Genomic DNA, 10,757 nt, shown 5'->3' with positions numbered 1-10,757 from the left:
GTGGAGAGGGGACAGTGCCTGGGCCACGAGAAAGCACAAGACCTGGCTTCCTGTGGAAGGGTGCCCGCTCCACTCCCACTTCCCAGGCCTCCAGAGCCCAACTTGTACTACTTCACAGTTTTACCGGGGCCCAAATCGCCTCCTAGAACACCTCTCACTCTCCAAGCCATCCTCCAATCCTGCCTTTTCTACTGCCTCTCTTGCCTGCTCCTGCACACTCTGACTAATCCTTGCTCCATCTGCCCCGTCAGGGGACTGCAGAGCTGAGGGCAGGTCTTGGGTAAGGCCTACCTCTCCTGCCTTTCTTCTCCTAATGCTCCAGCTGGGGGTTCATGACTGCAGAAAAATCCATTGTGTCAACAACTCCAATGGCCTCCCTTGATATAGTCCATCATGCAGACAGAGGCAGGATGCTAGGGAGGGCCCATGAGAGGTCCTGGGTGACACCTCCTGGCCCTGATCTGGCCCTGGCCTCGGTCTGGAGAACTGAAAGCCACCTGACTTGTTCTCCACACGGGCCAGAAAAGGCTGGAGCAGCCGAAGTCTTTCGGAAACAGTGTCCGGGGGATATTCAGGGCTGCCTCAGAAAAGAAGGTAAGGGAAAGAAAGAGTGGAGGGCCAGCCCCACTCTCCCATGCTGCCAGGCCTCGGCTTGCTGCATCTTCCTGAGGCCTTCAGAAGTGATGAGCTGGCTCCAGGGCATGGACCCCCAGCTGCTGTTTGTCCCAACCTGAGGGAAACAAAGCCCAGGCCTAGGGCTTTGGTATGAGGCATGTGGGGAGTTGAAGTTTTATAGCCTTTGAATAGCATCCAGTATTAATCCAGTAATAATCCAGCCAGTGGATTATTAAAGAAAAAAAAATCGAACAAGAATAGAAATTACACTTCTAGCTGATTTATCCTTAAAACCTGGCTGTGGGATTATTGAGTTGATACAGGGACTCCAGGGTCATAAGGTGGGTGGCACCCTGTGATCTATGTTCACTTCCAGAGTTTTCCAAACTCGATGGAAGAGAAAACCTGTGGTGTGTGTAGCAGGGAAAATGTATTAGGGACTCAATACCACTTGAGAAACCAGACTACATCTGTGCAAATAGCCTTGCTTCTTTAGCCATTAAACAGGATGAAACAAGTTTCTCTCCTTTGGGGCTTTCTGAGCCTCAATCTACTGATGGGCAGTACATTGTGTCTCTGCAGGGTGAGGGTGGGACAGGTGGATTTGGGAAGACGTAGTGTTCCCAAGGACCATAACAATCCTGTGTTCTGGAGGTACCCATTAACATATCTTGAGGAAATATTGGGAAACACTGCCGAACTGATCTATGGATCAGTTTAATCCATTTTATGAATACCTCATTTTATTATTTGCAGTAACATATAAATCCTGCCCTAAGTTATTGGAAGACAATTTTATAAAACTGAAAACCAAACATTTCCCCTCCTAAAAACACTCAAGTCGTATTACCGATAGCATGGATCACCGGGGTCGCTCCCTCAGCCTTGCTCTTGGCCCCCTCTCTGGAAGAGATTTCTTCAGAGTGACCAACTCCTCCCATTTTAAAAATGGAAAAGTCCTATGTCCCAGGAGCCCTCCTCAGTTCTGAGCAAACCAGACTATTGGGCTCACTCTCCTCTAGCAGGTACTGGAAGAGCCAGGACTGGCTGCAGTCAGCCCCAGGAACTCTCTGAGACCTACAGGTCATGATGCAAGGGGACCGGTATCACTGATTAAGCTACTGGCTGGCCCGTCCTCTTTCTTCTGTCCAGTCTCTTGCCTGCAGGTCACTGTCCAGATCTCCTGGGCAGGTGAAGGGAAGAAAAGCTGCCTAGCCCTGCCCACCAGCCACAAGCACCCAAGCATGACGCTCTGAGTTCCAGCTCTGACCCCATCTCCCGCACAAACCCCTCCTCCGCCCCACCCTTCCAAGTGCCCTTCCTGCCCCTTCTCTCTATGCATTCATGTCTCATCAGTCTTTTAAGACTACTGCCTCCAGGAACCCAACCTGACTGCTCCAGTCCATTCTAACCCGTTTCTTTTCTAGCCTCCCAATGCTCCCAGCTGGTTGACTCTCACAGCCCCTCTTTCTCGATTTCTAGCTTCAGAGAGTGTCAGAGAGGGACTCATGCCTGTAATCCCAGGATTTTGGGAGGCTGAGGCAGGAAGATTGCTTGAGGCAAGAGTTCAAGACCAGCCTGGGCGACATAGGGAGACTTTGTCTCTATAAAAAATTAGCCAGATGTGATGGTGTGCTCCTGGAGTCCTAGCTACTGGGGAGGCTGAGGTGGGAGGATCACTTGAGCCCAGGAGTTCGAATCTGCAGTGAGCCATGATCACACCACTGCACTCTAGCCTGGGCAACAGGGGAGGGGGCATCCTTAGAAGCGTCCTGAGAGAATCAGGTTAGATGGGAGCAGGCTTTCGCTCATGTACACATGTAACTGTGAAGGATGGAACTGCTAAGTTGAAGAGGGGTTGAAAACCCTCAGGATTCTGGGAGAAGGCACTCTGGCTGGAAGGAGAGACTTCTGGGAACCTGGTAGGGAGTGGCAAAGCCAGTCGAGACAGTTGCCTGGAGCAAGTCTCACAGCCTCTGCTTTCTTCCTTCCCCCAGCAAACCTTTCCTCCATCCCCCAGGGACTGTCCCTTGTCTCAGCAGGAGCTCTCCCAGAAGCCCACACTCAGCCCCAGGCTTGGGCTGCTTCCCAGATGCCCAAAGGCAGATGGGGAAGGTGGATTCCAGCCAGGCTCCGCTCCAGGAGCTGAGAAGAAAGCCCCAGAGGTGGCTCTGTCTTGCATTCTTCCTTGAGGTTCAAGGATTCAGATAAGGAGCCATGACTTTATAACCTTTATGTAGAGTATAGAGAGATTTATATGTGTGACTGTGTCACTAAAACAGCACTTTTTATTTCTATTTTAAAATTATTTTCATTTTTATTTTAAAATTATACGGGGAGATGGGGAGATCGCTATGTTGCCTAGGCTGATCTTGAACTCCTGGCCTCAAGTGATCATCCTACCTCAGCCTCCCAAAGTGCTGGGATTGCAGGCATGAGCCACTGTGCCCAACCCAATTCTATTTATATAACATTCCTGCAATGACAAAAGTTTGGAAATGGAGAGCAAATTAGCTGCCAGGGTTCAAGGCAGAAAGGGAGTGTGTATACAAGGAGAACTGGAGGAATACTGCTAGAGATGGATTCCAGTTCAGTATCTCAACTGTGGTGGTGGATACGTGAACCTACACATGTGATAAAACTAGAACTAAACACACACATGTATTTATAAAAATGGGTACAACAGGCTGGGCATGATGGCTCATACCTATAATCCCAGCACTTTGGGAGGCCGAGGTGGGCAGATCACCTGAGGTCAGGAGTTCAAGACCAGCCCGGCCAACATGGTGAAACCCCATCTCTGCTAAAACTACAACAATTAGCCAGGCGTGGTGGTGCGTGCCTGTAATCCCACCTACTCGGGGGGCTGAGGCAGGAGAATCGCTTGAACCCAGGAGGTGGAGGTTGCAGTGAGCCAAGATGGTGCCACTGTACTCCAGCCTGGGCGACAAGAATGAAACTCCATCTCAACAAACAAAAACAAAAACAGGCCGGGCGCGGTGGCTCAAGCCTGTAATCCCAGCACTTTGGGAGGCCGAGACGGGCGGATCACGAGGTCAGGAGATCGAGACCATCCTGGCTAATATGGTGAAACCCCGTCTCTACTAAAAATACAAAAAACTAGCCGGGCGAGGTGGCGGGCGCCTGTAGTCCCAGCTACTCGGGAGGCTGAGGCAGGAGAATGGCGTAAACCCGGGAGGCGGAGCTTGCAGTGAGCTGAGATCCGGCCACTGCACTCCAGCCTGGGCGACAAAGCGAGACTCCGTCTCAAAAAAGAAAAAAAAAAAACAAAAAAAACAAAAAAATGGGTATAATAAAAAAAAAATGGAGAAATCTGGGGCTGGGCACGGTAGCTCACGCCTGTAATCCCAGCACTTTGGGAGGCCGAGGCGGGTGGATCATGAGATCAGGAGATCGAGAACAGCCTGGCTAACACGGTGAAACCCCGTCTCTACTAAAAATACAAAAAATTAGCTGGGCGTGGTGGCAGGTGCCTGTAGTCCCAGCCACTTGGGAGGCTGAGGCAGGAGAATGGTGTGAACCCAGTAGGCGTAGCTTGCAGTGAGCCGAGATCGCGCCACTGTACTCCAGCCTCGGCAACAGAGCGAGACTCTGTCTCAAAACAAAATAAAATAAAATAAAATAATAAAAAGAAAGAAAAAAGAAAAAGCATTCTGACAGCTACCTATATGCCTTGCAATGGCTCAATTCACCCACCATTTGGGCCAGGCGCAGTGGCTCACACCTATAATCCCAGCACTTTGGGAGGCCGAGGCAGGCGGATTACCTGAGGTCGGGAGTTTGAGACCAGCCTGACCAACATGGAGAAACCTCGTCTCTACTAAAAATACAAAATCAGCCGGGCGTGGTGGCACATGCCTGTAATCCCAGCTACTAGGGAGGCTGAGGCAGGAGAATCGCTTGAACCTGGGAGGCGGAGGTTGCGGTGAGCCGAGATCGTGCCATTGCACTCCAGCCTGGACGAAAGAGTGAAACTCCATCTCAGAAAAAAAAAAAAAGGAGAAAACTGAAAGATTGATGGACTGTATCTATGTTAATATCTGAGTAGTGATATTGTAGTTGTGAAAGATGTTACCACTGCGGGAAACTGAGATCTCTTTGTAGTATTTCTTTCAACTGTATGTGAATCTAAAGTTATCTCAAAAAATTATAGTTATTGATTTTTTTCTAAAAATAAATATAGCCAGGTGCAGTGGCTCACCCCTGTAATCCTAGCACTTTGGGAGGCTGAGGTAGGAGGATCACTTGAAGCTAGAAATTCAAGACCAACCTGGGTAACAAAGCGAGACCTCATCTCTACAAAAAAAAATTAAAAAATTAGCCTCACATGGTGGTGCGTGCTTCTAGTCCTAGCTCTTTTGGAGGCCGAGGCAAGAGTATCACTTGAGCCCAGGAGCTGGAGGCTATAGTGAGCTATGATTACACCACAGCACTCCAGCCTGGGAGACAGAATGAGACCCTATCTCTTAAAAAAAAATACAATTTTATAAAAGGGGGAACTATGAGTTCTGCACATTTGCTAATGGGCAAGGCAGGCGCCTGGAAGAGATCCCCCTCCCTCTAAACCTTGCCCACCGTTTCCTTGCAGCAACTTCACAAGACCTCTTCCAGAGGAGGTCTGTTCTGGAAAAATCCACCCCACTGCTGTGAGTTCTTTGCCTCTCTCTTCTGGGACACACAATGTTGGTAGCTCAGTACCAGGGCTCCATCTAGAAGCCAGATAACTAAATCCTGATAAAGGAACCAGACAGGCTCGGGAGGGGAGGTCTGTGAAACTTATTCCACTGGTTTTACATGCCACAGAATTCATATTGGTTCCACCTCCCAGCCGTCTCTCCATGTACACTTATTTTTGGGTTTCCTGCTATACCGTAGCATAGGAGATGTCACAGTTGGTGCAGGGTCCAGTGATGGAATGGGGGATTCTGATTATTCAAGCACCAATGTCTAATCCATCATGACCAAAAGCATGTACTAGTGTCCATAATTCACAGGGCGTTGTGGCAATCTGGTCCCTAACCTCTGAGCATTTGTGCCACTATAAAATGGACATACACTTTATCTTACAGAGTGTTGTATAGTTAGGCACTACGAAAGAGATATAAACATCCCTGACACCTGACAAGGAGACACATTCCCAAAATGGCAGTATAGACTGGGCAACTGGAGGGCTCATGGTGCCTTGGGAATCTTAGGAGATGTCAGGAGACCAAATGCCCCAGTGGGAAAACTGCGCATCTCAGCAGAGGCTAGTGGATGCCTCTCCTCAGCACTGCTGCAGTGCTGTTTAACCCTGGCTGTCACATGTCACCCCAGTGAGCCAAGGGGAGGAGGACAAGTGTTGGACCTCAGTTGAAACCTGAAATGACTGAGTTTACCTGTAAATGATTAACTGGATTAAGCTTTCTGCTTTTAGGGAGAGGGGAGGATTGAGTCAGAAATCAAGTTTAGTTGTAGAAAAAGTTATCTTTTTGTACCCCTGAGTTTGCAGTCTGTAAAACATTGGAGCCGCTACACAGGTACACACTTTCATATACAGTGTGTGCTTATACACTGATATACACAGACCATGAGCTTTCTCACAGGCATATACCCAGTGGTGTGCTGGTAAGTGTTAACAGTCAGCTTTCTGGAAATAATAACAACCTGAGTTGTAGCAGTTACTGATTTCTGTGGTGTAAATACTCCCACCATGGTGATTTCAAGCTACCAACATAATTATACCTCATGGAAGATGGAGAGTTGTACATGAAACTGGGTTTTTGTGAGCTGTGTGAGCTGGCTCCAGCGTAAGTTACAGGTGCACGTTTACGCATCTGCCTAAAGGTGCCTAAATATGCAGGCTTGCTTAGGTTTCTTTGAGAACTGAAATGTTAACTTGAAATCTGTAGACACATTAATATAGAAAAATACATGAGGACGTCATCTCAACTACATGCTTCTGTAGACACATTCAGTCACTTAGAAACATATACAAAGAGAAGTTCGAATATAAAAAAAAAAATACACACCTACGCATAGATTGACACAAGCCAGGACATGCATATAAACTCACACATAGACACCCACATGCTCAGAAAAGAAGAAGGAGTAAACTAACCAGATTTGTTCCAGTTGCTGCCCTGGCCTGAGGCCCCACATCCCTCAGAACAATTTAAGATCAAGGCAGATAAGATCCCTCTTTTTTTTCAGTTCCCTTACATGGCTGAAGAGACTTGAAGAACAGAACATTTACACCAGCTGTGTATGGCTGCCTCTGTGCTCTGGGGACCCCATGCACCCCTTGTCCCTTGCAGTCCCGTAGGCTGTCTTTCCCTGGCTTTGCAGATGCCAGCCCCAGAGTCCCACCTCCACCCTCGGTAAGGAAGCCCCTCACCTCTGCCTCTTTCATTGTGGGAAAGTGAACTCCAGCCTCTCTCTACTTCCTCATCCCAGATCAACAGATGTTAGCATGACCCCCTCCTTGCTCCCTCCCCGTGACTCCTGCTCTGTCCCCCACCCCCACCTCCATCACTTGCTTGTTCATCTCTCACCTGGACCAATGTCCAGCCTTCTAAGTGTTTCCCTTCTCCAAACTCTCTCTTCCCATTTGTCACCCTGTAAGTGACCTACCAGATTATTTTAAAGCACAGTGCTGAGGTCACACATGTACTGGCAACTTCGAATGCAAGACCGACTAGGGCTAGATCTCTTTGAGGCCCCCTGACCACATGTCCAATTCCTGCTTCCTCAGTTCACAGTTTCACTTCTCCTTATTTTCTCTTTCTCTTCCTGATCTGTTCTGTAAATTTAGTTTCCGCTGTGGAATTTGCTTGCTCCCTTCTTTAGCTCAAATTGGGCATTTGCTACCCGTCATGTTTGTGACACCATGCTTTATAGTTTATAAACCACTCTCAAAGCTATTTGTGGAGTACTGAGGTTAGCCCTGGACATACTGTGGTGAGTAAAAACAGATGTCACTGTGTTTCATGAATTAAGTTAACAAAATCTGTTGAGGACCCTGACCAAAAGTCATCTGTCCCAAAATTGCAAGTAGATTTGTGAGGAAAGATATTTTCCTATTGTCTCTCTTACCACTCTTTCCCCAAACTATGGCCTCCCTGGGGTCATAGGGACAAAGTACAGAAGACAGAGAAGACTGTGGCTTACAGATTCTTAAAGAACTTTATCAACCTTGTGAGCATCATGGGAGCAGCCACTGGATGTTGCAAGCCCAGTGTACACTTGTATACCCTGCTATATTGCAACATCTTGAATTTCCTCCTCTTGATATTAACTACCCACACATAATAAGCCACATATATTATTTGTGTGAGCCTAGGCTTATTACTTTTATTTTAGAGCCTCCTGTTTCCTCATTTGTAATATGTGATTAGAAATCTGTCATTCTTGGCCTGCTGCAGTAGTTCACCGCTATAATCCGGCACCTTGGGAGGCCGAGGCAGGTGGATCACTTGAGGTCAGGTGTTCAAGACCAGCCTGGCCAACATGGTGAAACCCTGTCTCTACTAAAAATACAAAAATTAGCTGGGCGTGGTGGCGCATCCCTGTAGTCCCAGTTACTTGGGAGGCTGAGGGGCGGAGGCAGGAGAATCACTTGAACCCAGGAACCATAGATTGCAGTGAGCTGAGATCGCGCCACTGCACTCCAGCCTGGGCCACAGAGTGAAACTCTGTCTCAAAAAAAAAAAAAAAAGTGTCATTCTCATAAGGTTTTTAGGATGATCAAACAAGATAAAGGTACATATAAAACAAGTTAAAGGTACATAAAAGAGCTCTATACAATCATAATATACAACATCAATGTATTTTATTTATTCAATGCCATTTCTTCTTTAAATCAATTATTGGCCATTATTTATTTCATAAATAGGCACTCAGTGACCTAGAAATATTATGGTCCAGATGGAGACAACAGGGTTGTACAACAGAAATACAACGTGGGTCAAAATTTTAAATATCCTAGTAGCAACACTAAAAAAGGTAATTAATAAATTGGCAAAATTAATTTTACTAATCTATAATCTTGACCTACTATATCCAGTATGCTATCATCTCAACATGTGATTCATATAATAGTGACTAATGAGGTATTTTACACTCTTTTCTTGGTACTAAGTCTTTGAAATCCTGTGTGTATTCTACACTGACGGGATATCTCATTTTGGACTAACCACATTTCAAGTGCTCAGTAATCACATATGGATACTGTGTAGGACAGCACACACTAATTGGTAATGTAAATACAAGTTAGTTAAGATCTGTGAAGGACTTTATGATTTCCAAAAGTCTTTCGGCATTTAAATCTTGCGTTAGCCCCAGCAGGTGGATGTTTATCATTTCCAATTTGTAGAGGACAGGCTGCAGCAATTACCTGTAAGTCACCCAAGATCATCCAGCTAGTAAATGGCCAACGCAATTCTTGTCTTAAACCTAGGCACTTTCCCTTTTACTTGCTTGCCTAAACAAGCAATACAAAGACAAACTTAATATTATCATACACACAGGCCCCATGGCTCATTGCAGTAGTACAGGAGAGAAACACTTATTTCAAAATCCACCTACAATCTAGTCTCCAAAAATCCTGCCCAGTTTAATTGCACCAGAATCTATTAACTCTGTAATTCTAAAAATATGTGTCTTGGATAATCTTCCAGCTCTAATGTGCTGTGAATAAAAAATGTCGTAGGTAGGCATAAAAAAATCCTACCCTCTTCTATTACATTCTCCATCTGATATAGAATATATGATATACACATTCTATAAATGAATACATGATATAGAGTCTATCATGTAGCGATTTACTTTTTACTTCTGTGAATTACAACGTGGTACGGTAGGAAATGAGGAAGCTTAAAAAGCACAATTTTCTCACTAAAGCATAACTAGACACAGCAGCCTATTAGGATTTCTCCACCAGAAGATGGCAGGCAGTCAAGGGGGACAGAGTTCGACCGGCGACAGGCCAGCTGATTTCCCCTAAGAGATGCCAAGGGCAGCTGACCGCCCCTCCTGGCCCGTGAAGCTGCTCCCTGCGGGCCGAGAACTGCCAGAGGAGGCCCTCAGGAGCCACAGCTCTCCCTGACCTGGCCTGTATTTGCACCCCTAGGGATCCCATTCCCTTTCCCGACGCAGTGCAAGGAAAGGGAGCGGAATGGGGGTTGAAAGGCAATACAAAACTTGTAAAGCCGTAACTGCTAGTTCTCCCAGTAGCCTATGTCCCTGCAAACATCCTCCACAAGAAGTAAACTGGAGGCCGGGTGCGGTGGCTCAAGCCTGTAATCCCAGCACTTTGGGAGGCCGAGATGGGCGGATCACGAGGTCAGGAGATCGAGACCATCCTGGCTAACACGGTGAAACCCCGTCTCTACTAAGAAATACAAAAAATAGCCAGGTGAGGTGGCGGGCGCCTGTAGTCCCAGCTACTCGGGAGGCTGAGGCCGGAGAATGGCGTGAACCCGGGAGGCGGAGCTTGCAGTGAGCTGAGATCCGGCCACTGCACTCCAGCCTGGGCGACAGAGCTAGACTCCGTCTCAAAAAAAAAAAAAAGAAGAAGTAAACTGGGTGGGTAGTAAGAGGTGAAGGCTCCCTCCTCAGTGCTGCCGGGACCGCCTGGGGGGCTTGTCTCTGTTTAGTTCCCAATTCCTCCCGGATCCCTACATTCACACGAGCGCAGGGCGACAATGTGAGCGTGTGTTCGTGTGTGCCCGTGTGACTCGCCATCGCGTGGCAGATGTTCGGTTGAACACTACAGTAATTTATGTAACAGGCTTATGAGCGCAGGTCCCTGAGCCCACAGCTTCGCGGGGGTCTGGTCCAGCGTGCGTCACAATCTACGTGGCCAAGAGCAATGCGCACGCGCAATATAACGCGGGGCTGCCAGCAACTTCCGGGCGCTAAGGGGGAGGCAGGGCAGTGACGTGTCCTAAGGGTCCGACGGACCTAGATACCCCTCTTTGGTTCCTCCTCTTGGGATTAGTGTCCATCTCTGGAAGCAGGATCCAGGAGGACGGGAGGGGCCGCTGCGGACGGCAGTCGCGCGACCCGGAGGAGACGCCACCCTGAGGAACTCAGCGATCCACAACTCCTACCGGCGCCCCGCCCCGCCCATGCGCACGCGC

This window comes from Macaca fascicularis, chromosome 13, assembly GCF_037993035.2.
Source record: "Macaca fascicularis isolate 582-1 chromosome 13, T2T-MFA8v1.1".
Taxonomy (NCBI): Eukaryota; Metazoa; Chordata; class Mammalia; order Primates; family Cercopithecidae; genus Macaca; species Macaca fascicularis.
The sequence above is the reverse complement of the archived record's forward strand: the minus strand, read 5'-3'. Positions refer to the sequence as shown.